Source organism: Lacerta agilis, chromosome 16, assembly GCF_009819535.1.
Source record: "Lacerta agilis isolate rLacAgi1 chromosome 16, rLacAgi1.pri, whole genome shotgun sequence".
NCBI lineage: Eukaryota > Metazoa > Chordata > Lepidosauria > Squamata > Lacertidae > Lacerta > Lacerta agilis.
The window spans coordinates 8,695,528-8,712,066 of NC_046327.1; the positions used below are offsets into that span (position 1 = coordinate 8,695,528).

Genomic DNA, 16,539 nt, shown 5'->3' on the forward strand with positions numbered 1-16,539 from the left:
TCTGGTAAGCAACTATCTCCCACTCCCTTTCAAATTCCTTATTTATTAGCAATCCGTTTAAAGGTGCAATCATGTAAATAAAATCTGCTTAAGTTGCAAGGCCTACTGTACTTGCATGTGCATATATAATCTGAAAACATCATCACAGGCAACATAATACATCCCCAAACAATGCAAGTTTTCTATTATCTTACATATATTTCCCCACACATCACCCCAACACCAGTAGTTTCATTGCCGTTATGACACTAACTACTTTACCCAAAATATAAGACATTGGATACCTGCTGAGAAGTAGCTTTTTTAAAAAAAGGAAATAAAACAAGCTTGTTAATAATAATTAAATTAAGTAGATAATGAAGGCAGAATCAAAGTGCACTCAAGGGCATTTTTGTCTGCTAAGCCGCAGTCAATTAATAACAGTGAGTGTTCATATTTTCTGCACCACTGGGACATTCATCCAGTTGGTTCCATTACTTCTCAGAAAGAAGAGTGTTGTAACCTATAAGCTACTGACTCAAGATGTGCATTCATCCTTATACACTGGGATCTTCAAAGAACAACAGAATGCAGTTGAACTAGAGCCAGTGTGGTGTAGTGGTTAAGAGTGGTAGAGTCATAATCTGGGGAACCAGGTTCGCGTCTCCGCTCCTCCACATGCAGCTGCTGGGTGACCTTGGGCTAGTCACACTTCTCTGAAGTCTCTCAGCCCCACTCACCTCACAGAGGGTTTGTTGTGGGGGAGGAAGGGAAAGGAGAATGTTAGCCGCTTTGAGACTCCTTAGGGTAGTGATAAAACGGGATATCAAATCCAAACTCCTCCTCCTCTTCTTCTTCTTCTTCTTCTTCTTCTTCTTCTTCTTCTTCTTCTTCCCTTCCCTTCTCTTTTGGATAGTTTAAGGTTTTGCTCCCCTCTCCCCTCTCCCCCCGCAACACACAACCATAATTCCATAAAGCATCATCCGTATCCTTAACGGTCTCAAATTATATTGAAGATGGGATTTGAGTGTTGCACAGCAGACAGCCCTTACTTTTAAGAAGTTGAACCTTTCACCTTTCCCCAAAATGCGCAAAAGGTTGGTTCTTTGTCTACTTCATAAGGTCTGCAGCACAAACCTGGCACATGATACTGATAGCTGCCATCTTCATTCATAGGACAGACATTGCCGGTATGTCTGTGTGCGGAAAAGCAATTCACACTCACGCTGTGCTTTAAAGAATGTGAATAAATGAAAAGCTACCTTAATATGAGAATAGTGAAGCTCCCACATATTTTCTACAAATCATAAATATTGTGGAGAGCATACCGTTTTATATGGTCTCGAAGGTTCACTAAAACATGCCTGAGGCAATTTAGCTAATGGATTTTATTAGTGGGAAATTTTGTGTGGGAATATCTTAATCTGGCACAGGTTTCGTGTGTTTTGCATAATGAGGTGTACATTTGATTGCAGTGTGTAATTTGACTGCCCATTTCAGAAAGCAAAACAAGTATTGAAATATGTTAAGTAACAGAGTAATGGAATTCGCGCGTTCCCTTAAATGGGATAGACTAACCCTATGCCTCTTTCAGATCACTTTTAAAATGTCTGCAGAACTAACAAAGTGGAGTTGTGTCATTTAATGCTTGTTGTAATGGGGTTTTGATTTTTATTTCCCTCCCCCCTACTTATAGGTCTACAAATTGTACATGGGATTAGAGTAACTTGCCAAATATAGGTGCAATAGCTGTCACACTCCAGCATTATAAACCTAACTACAGGCCACCCAAGCCTACCCTGGTATAACAGAAAGGCCCAACGCCTTGACTCTTTCAAGGGGTGTTGCAGCAGCCCCACCCCTCAGGAGGCAGCACTGCCCCACCATGGCCAAGAGAAGACAGGGCAAAGGAACCTAAACTGGTGCCGCCATGCTACTGCCCACCCCGTTGAGAGAGCATGCCTCGAGGAACCTAACTATGAGTTTGCTTCAGATCCCCTCATCTATGACAGATTTGGCTTGTTAGCTCATCGTTTTATAAAATTCAGAACTCCCGTCCAGGTGACACACAGTGTTTGGACATTGCTCTTTCCACATCTAGATGTTTAGAGAACTTCCACACCTTTGTGAATGTCATAAAAAGAGATAGGGGAAATACAGGTGGGGGTAACTTCATCTGCCTGGCTTTCCCCATCATAGTGATGAGATGCCAGAAGAAGCTCAGTCTAGCAGAAAGATACAAATCTCACAGCCTTCCACACTATTGGCTCCCTGGCTTCCCCACTCCTTTCTTGGCACCAGATCTCACCCAGTAGCTGAATAATGGAATGCTTATACTTGTCTAATTGATTTGTGGCCCTTAATGCCACCAAGCAACCTCATTTCAGCTCAAGGGGGCCAGAGGGTTCATTACTCCTACCTTCACCACAAAATCCCTTAGTTAATTGCACTGTAGGTGCCATTTCCCCCCATATACCATGAGGTTTATACATACAAAAGAGGTTTAAAGACTCTCTCAAGGCAAATCTTTTAAAAATGTAGTATAAACATCGACAATTGGGAAACACTGGCCTGCAAGCGCTCCAGTTGGAGAACAGCCTTTACCAAAGGTGTCATGGACTTTGAAGAGACTTGAACTCAGGGCAAAAGGGAGAAACATGCTAAGAGGAAGGCATATTTGGCAAACCCCTCACCATGCTCAGCTCCCATCCGAAAACCTATGTCCCCACTGTGGAAGAATGTGTGGATCCAGAATTGGCCTCCACAGTCACTTACGGACTCACTGTTGAGACCATGCTCATGGAAGACAACCTTACTTGGCTACGAGTGATCGCCAAAGAAGAAGAAGATACCATGCAGATCAGATACACTGAAAAAGTTCATAAAATCCACACAATTACAATGGGGGTTGCACCTTCTAATATTTATTTATTCTATGAATTGCGAAGTCCATTTCATATAAATGGATATCTGGGAACACTAAAGAAAAATAGAACATGGGATAATTTCAAGATAAGTCTGTGAATGATCAAGATTCTTAGCTAAACAAAACACCCATAAACATTATGTTTCCTGACAGCTGCAAGCACAAGAATCTAAAATGGCAGTAGCCAATACTATACAACACTGAACCATGTAATTTACATCTTGGAGAAATTAAACACAGCATAATGGCCTAGCTTCCAGGCAACGATACTATTAAATTTGCTGCAGTAGGTTATGACATCATCTGAAACCCCAGGGTACACATTTCAAGCCAGTTATTATGGTTTGCGTTATGTACTGCTGTTCTGGTTAGGGCCCCCCCCCCCAATTTAATTCATTGCAGGAATTGTTATTTATCATGGTTGCATGTGGCTGCCGGTTGCTGTGTGAAGAAGTGACCCAGTGATGCTACTGGTATGTTTCAGATGGAGGCATACAGAGGAACAGGCAACGTGAGCTGTGATGGGCATAATTGTTGTGGTGAGCTGAACTTCTGCTATTCCTTTTCTCATGTTCCTCTTATTCGGTCTCTCAGCCGACAGCTCAGTGGTAGGGCATTTGCATTCTATGCGGAAGGTCCCAAAGGGCTGGAAAAAAAGATTCCTGCCTGAAATCCTGGAAAACTGCTGCCTGTTGAGAAAGATGGACCAATGGGTCCAACTTGGTGAGAATACACGTGAGTGCTCGGTCACACTTGTGGGTTCAGGCATGTGCCACATAACAGTTGAAGCCCAACAACAACACCTGGAGGGCATCATGTTGATTACCCCTGCAATACTCCTACATTACGGTAGAGGTTGGATCTTGCTCAGTGTTTTTGACTATGATCATATAGTGAAGAACCCTGTGATATTCAGATGAAAGGCAGCATACAAAATAAGTAAGCAAGCAAGCAAACAAATTCCCACCACTGCTTCCTCTTTCTATTGTAGCTTTGCAAAAATATGGTAATATTCATCTCTTCAAGTTTATTTTCTTCACCACACTCTTTGCCACCTTCTAAAGCTAAATCTTACTCTTCCACGCACCAGCTCCTAGCAATCCAGGCAAGCTGACATAGCAGGGGTCAGCAAACTTTTTCAGCAGGAGGCCGGTCCACTGTCCTTCAGACCTTGTGGGGGACCAGACTATCTATCCATCTATCTATCTATCTATCTATCTATCTATCGGGGGTGAACGAATCCCTATGCCCCACAAATAACCGGGAGATGCATTTTAAATAAAAGGACACAATCTACTCATGTAAAAACACACTGATTCCCGGACTGTCTGCGGGCCAGACTTGGAAGGCGATTGGGCTGGATCCGGCACCCGGGCCTTAGTTTGCCTACCCATGTGATAGAGTAAAGCAAGAAGAAGAAGAAGAAGAGTTTGGATTTGATATCCCGCTTTTCACTACCCGAAGGAGTCTCAAAGCGGCTAACATTCTCCTTTCCCTTCCTCCCCAACAACAAACACTCTGTGAGGTGAGTGGGGGTGAGAGACGTCAGAGAAGTGTGACCAGCCCAAGGTCACCCAGCAACTGCATGTGGAGGAGCGGGGACGCGAACCCGGTTCCCCAGATTACGAGTCTACCGCTCTTAACCACTACACCACACTAGCCAGGGTCTTTGCCCCGAGTGAAGTATCAAGAGGGATGCCATTGAGTCTCTCTCTCTCTCTCTCTCTCTCTCTCTCTCTCTCTCTCTCTCTGCAAATGCATGGGGGAGAGTAAACTGGGTCTTTGACCCACATGAAATAAAGCCGAGTTTCGCCCCTGCAAGGATGCACCAGCAGGTCTTTAATCAGCCTAAACCCAAAACCCAAAACACAGTCACCTTAAGCAAAACATCACTATGAGATTCTTGAAGGGTAGATTTACACATTTCTGTGACTAAGGGTCTCCTTTGGATCCCTCAGCAATAGTCTCCTTCACAGCACCACCTAGGTATTTGTTGACATTTGAAAAGCATGATGTGTATGTGTGCTCACTGCCCCACATACAGTTTGCTGTCAATAAAACTCTATCAGCGTATAGGCTTAGTGAGCTGTCCCCATTGCTTTCTTCAGTTTCCATCTAGCTTCGCAGGAAAAGGAAAATAACAGCAATTGAATGTTTATTCCAGGGGCCCAAGATTAACAGATAGTGCCCCTGCAGCCTCTTCTCACAGATAGAGGAGAATTCAATGAAAATGTGATTAGCAGTGGGGAGGTGGGAGGGAATGCAGCTAAGAGGTGGTGGACTGGCAGTCTGGTGCTTTATATCATTGTCCACAAAGGAATGGTTAATGTACTCCTGCAATTATGAAAACTAAACAAATGCTGAATTGATGAACATGGCGACCTGTAAGCTTGGCTCAGAAGAACTGATCTGAGAACATTCCCCTCCCCCGTTCTCTCTTCAAGCCAACATGCCACATGGTTGAACTGCTTGGCTAATTTTCTGGATTTCTCCCCCTTTCTTTCTTTCCTTTCCTTCCCCCCCCCCTTTTGCTCTTATCCCATTTATTCTTTAATAGCCATCGGTACTGAAGCTGATGTCTGCAAAAGCGAGTGAGTTGATTAATAGGTATTTTATACATCTGGTATTTTCTCATAAAAGACTGGTAAACTTATTTCAATTATCATACCACCAACAAGGATGCAATCTGTTCACAATGGCTGTTTACGAATGGCTGCTTTAGGTAATGGCTGTTTTCTTAGCATGGGAAATGAAATATAATATTATTAAACAGAGATATGCAGAACAATATGTCAACTTATCCGTCTTCCCAAGGTTTATAGGCTTCATTTTTTATTTTTTTTACAATGTTTATTTTATTTTATGGGACCAAACGGTAAAGTATCTCCTACTTGCAAAGACCTCATTTCTTTTATTTTTCCTTTAATGTCCTTGAATATTAGCTTCTACAAACTTGTAAGCAGCCAGTGCGGGAAACCTGTGGTAGGTACTTATTAATTCAGTTCAGATAAACGTGTTAGAATGAAAGTGATAATGAAGCAAGATGTTTATCTTTGAAGGAGGAGTTGGTAGGTTCCCTCTGCCAGAAAGTGAAGGCATTTCCTGTTCTACCCCACCACCTGTGAAAGTGTCACACACTAGTTCTTTAATGTGGCTGTGCCAATATAACCCCTTTGGGTTTGCCAAAGATGCTAGGCAAAATGGTACTGGGTGAACTGGAGGAGGAACTGTGGGAAAAAACAACAACCAGCAAAGGGCATTAAATACAGTTCATATACAGTCGCACCTCGTGTTACGAACACTGCATGTTACGTTCGTCATGGGTTACAAATGCGCCAAACCCGGAAGTACCAGGAAGGGGTTACTTCCGGGTTCAGCGGTTTGCGCATGAGCAAACATGCAAAATGACGTCATGCGCAGAAGCGCCGAATCACGTCACACAGCTGCGCAGACGTGGCACTTCAGGATGCGGACCTTTCAAGTTATGAACGGGGCTCCAGAAGAGATCCCGTTCGTAACCAGAGGTACCACTGTAATCACTCCCTCCAATAGCAAAAGCAGGTGGTGAGTGTTGACAGGGGGGATGACTGCGGCAGGGCAGCAGATGACACGTTGTCACTGGAGAGTATTTCTGATTCCCCTTTTCCCAGAACGCAGCGTTTGTTAAGAATACAGGAACAAAGAATTCAAAGACTTTTGATCACAAGTGGCCACCATAAGGGGAGATGCTGTTGCTAGGAAGGAGGAAAGAGGAGCCCAGTTTGGAGCAATGCCATTGTTAAAGTTTGCTGTGTTCTTCTGTCTCTTGCTATTAGGATTGAATAAAACTCATTAAAAAGGAACCTGTTTTCTCTGTTCTTGCTGCAACCGGGGGAGGAATAGCTTTCTCGGAGCTTTGACATACCCTTAACACAACATACAGTGCCAACTCCATCTTCTGACAGCTGAGCATCTACACATGAGCAGGTGCTCATACTCAGGTACACATCATGATCAGGGGCTCCTGGTCACAATGGCCCATCTCAATATTGTCTACACTGATTAGCAGCAGCTGTCTAGGATTTCGGACAGAAGTCCCCAGCCATACCTGGAGATGCTTGGAATGGAACCTTGGAACTTCTAAATGTAAAAGATGTGCTCTACCACTGAATTATGGTCACACACACAAATACATGCAGCAAGAGCTATGTTGTAATGCAAACGATATCATACCAAATCTATCAAACGTAACTTTTACAGTTACTTTCACAGATCAGGAATACAACCTAGTTTCCACCTTTTTTCATTATATATCCAGTACTGGAAAGCCAAAGTATATTGTGGCCTGGAATATCCATGCAAAATATCATTTTCACACACAAACATCACCAACCCATCAAACCTTGTATATCTATTTCTGAGGGGAGGGGAAGGGGAAAATATATATTAGTGTTGCAAGTATATTAAGGAAAAAGGAAGGGAATGAAACATATACCAGCTGTTACTTTTCAGTTTAAATGTAGAAACTGTAACTGTAATGGACTGGGCTATATTTTTAAACATGTTTAAAAATTAAAGAGTATTTAGCACACAGAGACCCGAGACTATATACCTTTCAAAAATATGGTAAATGTTTAATTTAAGAGCAGAGAAAGCAGATGGTTTCTGGAAACAGAAATCTCAGTATTACCGAGCAGATGATATCTGTTTATAGTGCTAAGAAACTTGCTTTAGAAAACAAACTTCCAAGATCCAATGTTCAAAAAGGCAGGGGGTGGAGGAGGCCAAGCAGGGAGCTGAGCACAGCTTCAGTGGCCAGTTCCTTCTCCTTCTCCTCCTGCCATGGAGGGGAAGAGGGGGAAGCAGCCTCTGGCCAGTTGCGGCACCAGGAAGAGGAAGAGGAAGAGGAGGCGGCCAAGGGCCAAAGTGGAGGAGCCACCAGCCATTGAAGCTGTGCTACTGCCATGTGCGGCTCTGTCCCCAGCTGCTTCTGAAGTCATTCTGTGCCACTGCATCATGCAATGTCAGCTCCCCTCAATTTCCCTAGCAATTTGGTGCCTCTGGCAGGGAGGATAATGGGGACAAAACCAGAATTAGTTATTTCTACTTCTGTCCCACCCTATTCACCACCAGACAGAGACAGGCTTTCCCCCTCCTCTGTTCCACACGGGTCTTGGCAGCTGGTCACAGCCTGTGAATGCTTCTGTGCATTCCATGGTTAGTTCAGACTATACATTTCCCCCAGTAAAGTGCATCAAACCATCAAACCATTTATTATTATTATTATTATTATTATTATTATTATTATTATTATACAAAACAGTGTATCATATGTCAGAAACATGCAAATCTTTTCAAGTTTGCAGAATTATGGAATGCCTATAGCCAATAATTGGGTGCTTTTCCCCCAACATGCTGCGGTGGATCTCAGTGTATACTAAGGAATACACAGGAAGAAGAAGAAGAAGAAGAAGAAGAAGAAGAAGAAGAAGAAGAAGAAGAAGAAGAAGAGGAGGAGGAGGAGTAGTAGTTTGGATTTGATATCCTGCTTTATCACTACCCGAAGGAGTCTCAAAGCGGCTAACATTCTCCTTTCCCTTCCTCCCCCACAACAAACACTCTGTGAGGTGAGTGGGGCTGAGAGACTTCAGAGAAGTGTGACTAGCCCAAGGTCACCCAGCAGCTGCATGTGGAGGAGCGGAGACGCGAACCCGGTTCACCAGATTACGAGTCTACCACTCTTAACCACTACACCACATTGGTTCATGCAAGTGAAAATTAAATGCAATCTAAGGCCGTCCTTAAACCTTTTCGACTGAAAAGTATTCTGTGGCCCAATATACCCTCTTCCATTTTAATAGCAAGGCCACAAACCTTTATTTAGCTCAATTACCAGTGGGCTTCTGAAACAATGTTTATTAAATTTTTGTCCGAGGGCATAGGAACCAACTTCTAGGGGCCAAGGTCCCTTTGGACGCCCCAGTAAAATATTTGTGGGGGCTGGGGCCCCTCAAAGTTGATAGGCGTTGCCACTCAAACAGTGTGCATACACCGTGTCTTAGATTGCTTATGCAAGGCGGGGCTTACCTGGCTCCCTCCCAATATATTATTCAATTTGGCACCCCTGTTTGAAGGTGGCCAAAAGCGATGACAATGTGTGCCATACTGCTAATTTACCACTCCTTATTATCAAGCACAGGCTTATGATTTTCATTGTCACTTTAATCCCTCTCTACCATTCCATATCTTATACATTTTGGGATATAAGGTTACATGCATTGGGAGGGCAATAGGTAATGGTAAAGGTACCCCTAGGTCCAGTCGCAGATGACTCTGGGGTTGCGGTGCTCATCTCGCTCTATAGGCCAAGGGAGCTGGCGTTTGTCTGCAGACAGCTTCCGGGTCATGTGGCCAGCATGACTAAACTGCTTCTGGCAACACCAGAGCTGTACATGGAAACGCTGTTTACCTTCCCACCAGAGCGGTACCTATTTTTCTACTTGCACTTTGACATGCTTTCGAACTGCTAGGTGGGCAGGAGCTGGGACCGAGCAACGGGAGCTCACCCCGTGGCAGGGATTCGAACCGCCGACCTTCTGATTGGCAAGCCCTAGGCTCAGTGGTTTAGACCACAGCGCCACCCATGCATTGGGAGGGCCATAGCTCAATGTTAAAGCTTTGCATGCAGAAGGTCCCAGATTCAATCCCCGTCAATCCAGGTAGCGCTGGAAAAGATCCCCTGTCTGGAATCCTGGAAAGCCACTGCCACTCGGTAGGATTCAGACAGTACTGAGCTAGGGGGTACAATGGTCTGAGTCAGGACAAGCAGCTGTTTATATCCCTATTTCTAACATTATAACCTCAAAATATGTATAATGTGCTATTTAGCCATTACTTATCTGTTTTCGGAAGCTAATTTTAAGTTGACCTAATACTAGCCCACATTTATTGTTGTAAAGAAGAAGAAGAATGTGAGAGGGATGAATTTAAATTCATTATATGCAACAATATAATGGGGGAAAAATAGTAATCAAACTATTAAAAATGGAGTTGCAAATAGTAATTACAAAGATGGTTGCCATGCAACTGGAAGGATTCCTACGAACACTGCACGCAAATACATTTGTTAAGTATGCTGATATTTTGCCTTGACCTTTTCCAGTTATACACCTGACCACACAGTCTGCAGATGGATTTGCGAGGATGATAACATTAAAGGTATATTATGGGTGGGGGGAAGGAGGTGGTGGAGATGAACCTGTTGTGCTATTTTCTTTTTTTCTTTTTTCTTTACTAAACATAGTAAAATGATTTTCATTGTATTCAAAAGGTTAGGGATAAGGAATTCATGTGCTAAAAAAAAACCAATTCACATAGAGATGGTTTTGTCAGTAAGGATTATTTCCCCATTATAAATAAAGGGGACCAATCCAGTTAATCCTCTGTTACAGGGAACAAGGCAGAGGGCCTTCTCTGTAGTGGCACCCACCCTGTGGGATGCTCTCCCGCCAGATGTCAAGGAAATAAACAACCACCTGATTTTAGAAGACACCTGAAGGCAGCCCTGTGTAGGGAAGTTTTTAATGTTTGAAGTTTTATTCTGTTTTTAACATCCTGTTGGAAGCGGCCCAGAGAGCCAGTATTATTATTATTATATTATATTATATTATATTATATTATATTATATTATATTATATTATATTATATTATTATCTGTTCTACACAGCTGCATACAGCATACAAATAGAATATTTCTCTAATATACAAAACTCACCACACAAGAGTGTCGCAAGCATTATGACTTAGTAAGCTGCTCTGTTGCCAAAAATGCAGATGTATGATTTGGGTTAAAAGTGTGACCCACTGTATAGGATACAGACTATTTTCGTGGCTCATTTATTTCATATAGAGGGAAACAGTCGCATCACGATCGGAGTGGAAGAATTTATTGAGTTTCAGGGGGGAAAATAAACTGATCTAATAGATAGGAATATCCCTAGGCTATGAAAAGATTGGGATGTATAAACTTCACAGTGCCCTGTGCTTCTCTGAAAATTGAGATTGAAATCTCTGAAAATGGAGGGAAAATGTTTATCCAATATAGGCATTATAGAAAGAAATAAGTCATCTTTGTGACACAGATACATTAGATTTTAGCAAATCTCACACTCTTCAGGTAAATGTCCCCCCCCCCCAGTAACCAGGTTCATCCTCAGCAATAAAACCTATTAGATTATGTAGTATATCATATGTCCACGATGAAAAGATTATGAACCTACACACCCAGTACACATTATGAGGTGTTAGAAATGTACTTACCAATGATTAAGGCTGGAATCCTGTAGCCTACTCTCTTACCTGGAAGTAAGCTCCGATGACATCAATAGGGCTTACTTCTGAGTTGTCATCTACAGAATTGCCATGCAAATTTGCTTATTTCATAGGCAGGGACTCCCTGAAGAATTTTGTGGTGAAAGTCAAGATTTTTTTGGGGGGGGTCTGAATTTGATTGGGGGGGGTTCCCTCCAGAGTCTCTTCTTATAATTTTGGAATTTTATATTCAAAACCTCAAAAGGAAATTTATACCTAATTGTCTTATTAGGTTGCAAATAAGTTCTCTCTTGCTATCTACTCTACTACCTTTGCTTTAAATTTCAGAACTGTGCTTAGTTCTGGGTTTATCCAGAGTTCCCCGACTGCCATACCATATTACAGATTGGGCACCCACATGTTTGACAGTTTCCGCACACATAAAATGCTCGCTGCACATAAAAGAATAAGCACAGACTTCATCGTTGACATGCTACTTTTCTTTTCCGTGGCTGAAATGTAAAGGAATTACAAAAAGAAATGTTTTGCTGTTGCAGTCCAAAATGGATCTGTCCTCTTTGAATATGTGGATGATCCACTCTCAAATGATGGCCCATTCCTATGGCCATCTCATTATATGAAGCCACAGTCAATAAGGATTTCATGCTCCATCAACAGGCATGCATAGATATTGGTGTAGCTTAGTTTCCACATTCACTTGAACGCAGGGGCGTAGCAAGGGGGGGCGGGGGGCGGGCCGCCCCATGTTCCATAATGGAGGGGGTGACAAATTATCAAGGATTTTTTTAAAATGCCTGCTCCGAAGTGCTTATCTTACTATACTAGGGATTATATAGCTATATATGAAATTTCATGCATATCGGTTAATATCTTGACCCTCCTCCACCAAAATAGCTGTTCACTTGGCTGTTTTCCTATGCCGTGGAGGCTGAAATTTCAGTTCAGAGAACACTTACTGTTCCCAACCCTAACCCTGTGGAAAGCCATCTAATTAGACTTTAATTTGATTTTGAGATGTTTTGAGATGTTTTTAGGAGGTAATTTAATTATTGTTTGATTTTATACCAATGTTATGTATCTGATGTTAGCCACCCTGAGCCCGACTTCAGCAGGGGAGGGTGGGATATAAATAAAAGTTTATTATTATTATTACTTGTTATTATTCCTTTGTAAGAAAATATGAAATAACGTAAAACCATTCTTGTGGGGGGGAATCAATGGGAGGGGGTTGACAAGAAATTTTCTGCACCGGGTACCACCTGACTTTCCCACGCCTCTGGGGGGTGGGTGGGTGTGTGACAAAAATATTTTTTGACCCCGGGTACCAATTTACCTTGCTATGCCCCTGCTTGAACCCCCAGCTTTTCATTTTTAAAAACATGGCTGCCATGGGTGAGGCAGTCATATGACTGAAAATCATTCCCTTCCACATGCCCAAATCCAGTTGTGAAAGTTCAAGGTCAGAGGTGGGGAGTGTAAATTCACACTCGCTTCCACTCTGGTCTACAAATAAGCACTGAGTTTATGCAGTCCAAGACAATGCTTAAGTAATGGCGTATCAACTTAGCAAAACAAACAGAAGGGAACAAGAGATCATCTATAATTTTCCAAACAGTCATATTTAATTTCATCACGCAGCTCAACCACCAAGCCTGAGACAAGGCTTGTATGCTTTAGTGTTCCATTCTAATCAAACACTTCATTTATTTTTATTAAGATTAGAATCTTACCTCAACCTTGTGAACCGCAGCTCCTGTTGAGAAACAGAAAGAGAATTGTAATTTTATTGTATTGTATTCACTGGTTATTTTATAAAAGGCTAACACCCTGATTTGATATTGCACATTAAAAAAAAAATCAGGCAAAGATCCTTTGTCAGCTATCCAACTTTAATCCAACAATGGTTGTTGTTGTTTTTTGTATTAGTGGAGTGAACATACTTGGGCATCATCCATGCCTACCATGTGCACCATGCCCAGAGAGTTTGCCATAGGTCATAAAGAGTCCACCTTCTGCCCCTTGGTGTATACAGGTGGCTACGCATGGATATAAGAATCATTCTGTGTCATAGTAGAAGATAGGAAGCCTGCAGCCTTCTACCCTTTGCTTGGTCAAGGAAGGCAATCTCAGTGTGGCGCAGTGGTTAGAGAGTCAGATTAGGACGTGTAAAACCAGAATTAAAATCCCTACTTGGACACGAAGCTCCCTGGGTTGTTGTGAAGATTAATGGAGGAGACAGAGAACCTGTACACCACCTTGAGCTATTTGGAGAAAAAAGGTGGGATATAAATTCAATAGGTCTTGCTGGCCTGGTAGCAGAAACGGAGCAATATCGTCTTCGGCTCAAGCACTTGCACCTAAAAACCATGGGCTGGAAACAATTAGATCTGGGTTTAGTATGCTGGCCTACAGAAGGCACTTAATTCCAGTCCTTCTCTGAAGTCACAGAAAACGAACTTTATTAAACAGATAATAGGTAATAACAGCACCACCATGATTTATTTATTTTTAATTAATTTGAGTGGTATTCAACAAAGTAGTCCAGCTACAGCAAGGACATTTAGCTGTGCAGTGGAACTTCCCTTACCTGTCCCCAATACCCTCTAAATCTGTTTTGGGTGTTCCTGCAACCTTCCAGAGTAGATTCAGGGGCGAGGAGAGGAGAGGAGAGGAGGATGTTTAATCCATGGAAATCCTTGCACTAGCAGAAGTGCTTTATTGGATACCACACTTTATATCTCATAAAGGCATAAGTCTGCAATAATAACCTCACTTACTTTGGAGTAAGTCCATTGAATTCAATAGGACTTATTTCTGAATGTGCATGGTTAGAATCACACTGCTTGCCATTAAATGGATATACAGTCCGTTCGACTTTCGAAAACGTTCGGAAACCAAGGCGTGGCTTCCGATTGGCTGCAGGAAGCTCCTGCAGCCAATCAGAAGTCACGGAACCCGTGTCGGGTGTTCAGGTTCCAAAGAACGTTTGCAAACCGGAACACTCACTTCCGGGTTTGCGGTGTTTGGGAGCCAAAACATCCGAGTTCCAGGGCGTTCAACAACCAAGTTACGACTGTAGTCCATTTTTATTATTCAGAGTTCTATGAAACAAAACATAATTGTTCTCAAACACTAATTTGCCATATTTTAATTGAGAAGCTGCAGCAAAGTGAGTTGGCTAAGAAGCCTTTGCCATTAGAAAATGGCTATTTAAGGTTCTCAAATGTGTAACTAATGTGGCATCTGGATCACATTTTGTTTGCATTATTATTCTACCATGAATCAGTAGTTTTGTTTATTGCTTCTAGAAATACAACTTTGTACTGTTATTTGCAATAAAATATCATATTTCTTGAATAAGGCCTGCAACCTTTACTGAAATAGTATGAAGAAAATTGAGCTTTCGGCAGAAAGATCGCTTTATATTTATACAACATATAAATAAGGTGAAAATTACTTTCCTTCCTATTAACACCTCCACTGGAGACCACTAACAAAATGCTTCATTATATCCACTCACTGACTCAATTAAACTTGAGGTGAAATCATGTCAGAATGATTTTCCGTAACTTGAGGAAAACAATACAATTTTTCTTCTTTTGGGGGGGTTGGGTTGAAAGACCAATAAACATAGGCAGGAAAAAAAGTTCTTTTCTGCACATTTATTTCATTTGAAGACAGAAGATAAAATATATTTATGATGTTATGGGGGTGGGCAAGAGGCTCCTAAATATGTTATGATTTAGTAAAAGTTATAATTAATCAAGGTTTGATTAAACTTTGCCAAACATGGAAACTCCATGGATCCAGTTATGCTAAGGAGCCAAGCTAGTTCAGCAAAGCTAGCAGGATGGGCCATTAGTACGGGACAAAGGCCACTGATGGCCCATCAAGGGAACCATCAGAGATCAAGACTGCCAGGCCAAGGGGAGTGGGGTTTATGCATAGAATCATATAATTGTAGAGTTGGAAGGGACCCAGAGGATCATCTCGTCCACCCCCCTGCAATGCAGGAATATGTAGCTGTCCCATACAGGAATCGAACCTGCAACCTTGGGGTTGTCAGCACCACACTGTGACCAACTGAGCTATCCAGGGCTCTAATGGGCAGGTGCAAAGGCCAGGTTTAGGGTTTCAGTTTTGAATGAAGTAGCCTAGGGGGAGGTCCTTGGAGTCAGTTAGCACCAAGAAGGAGTGGCAGAACTCCAATACAGATGGGACACAACAAATAGACACAGAGGATGGCATTGTTGTTGCCTTTGAACCCATTGCTGCCCTCATGGGGGAAGCCAGGCTACCATAGGGTAGGAATGCCCTGCAATCCCTCCTTCTAGGTGCAGGTGTAGCATATGGGAGGCATCCATCTGTTTCAGGCGACAATAGAAGAGTGTGCCTTGGGAGCGAAGTCAAATCGTTGGACAGTTACAGTGCCTGCAGTTGCTGTAGAGACCAACATGGGAGAGCCAACAGGAAAGAAAAGTTTTATAATGTTATAAAGTTACTAAAGAAGATTAGAAATGAACGCAGGAGAGAGGATGCGAGGAGGTCCCCAAATAATGTTAGGAATAAGATAAGGATAGGTAGATAAGTGTTTGTTTGTTAAGATTTTTGTATTTTTTGTAGTTTTGTAGTTTTTTGTTGTATTTTGTACTTTGTGTGTGTTTTATTGTTAAAATTTAATAAATTTTCTTTTTTTAAAAAAAGGAAAGAAAAGTGGGAAGCATCTAAGGAAACTGCTGTGGCTTCATAAGGAGCATACAGATGAACTGAGATTTAAGAAGGGCATGCATAAGAAACGGAAGAAAGGAGAAATCCCAAAGAAAGAGTATACACAAGTAGCCAACAGTTGAAGAGTGAATGTCAGGCGGGCTAAAGCTTAGAATGAGCTCAGGTCCTGCAAGAGAGGATAGAAATAATTTCTAAAAGGTTTCTCCGGCTGTGTTCGAAGCATGAGGAAGAACAAGCAAGTGGTAGGTCCTCTGCATGAAGAAGACAGAGAAATGCTATTGGGTGGAGGGTGGAGGGTAGGACTCGAACCAAGGGCTTCAAGTTACAAGAAAGGAGATTCCGACTAAACATATGGAAAAAACTTTATGACAAAGATGTTTGACAGTGGAACCATCTCCCCCAGCAGGTTGTGGACTCTCCTTCCTTGCAGGTTTTTAAACAGAGGTTGGATGGCCCTCTGTCATGGATGTTTTGGCTGAGATTCCTGAATTGCAGGGGGTTGGACTAGATGAGCCTTGGATTCCCTTCCAACTCTAAGATACCATGATTCTATGATAATACACTTTGGAATTCATGCCGCTGGGTTTGTGTTGAAG

At 42.3% G+C, this 16,539-nt stretch overlaps 1 protein-coding gene across 50 annotated transcripts in view; it reads right to left on the reverse strand.

Annotated features, from left to right (window-relative positions):
* PTPRD (protein tyrosine phosphatase receptor type D) overlaps positions 1–16,539 on the reverse strand; it is a 794,829-nt gene that overhangs the window by 569,933 nt on the left and 208,357 nt on the right. For all 50 annotated transcript variants that reach the window (XM_033173198.1, XM_033173199.1, XM_033173220.1 and 47 more), the window contains exon 3: positions 12,946–12,968. The gene's annotated coding sequence lies outside the window, so the exon portion shown is untranslated. The remainder of the gene's footprint in view (positions 1–12,945; positions 12,969–16,539) is intronic.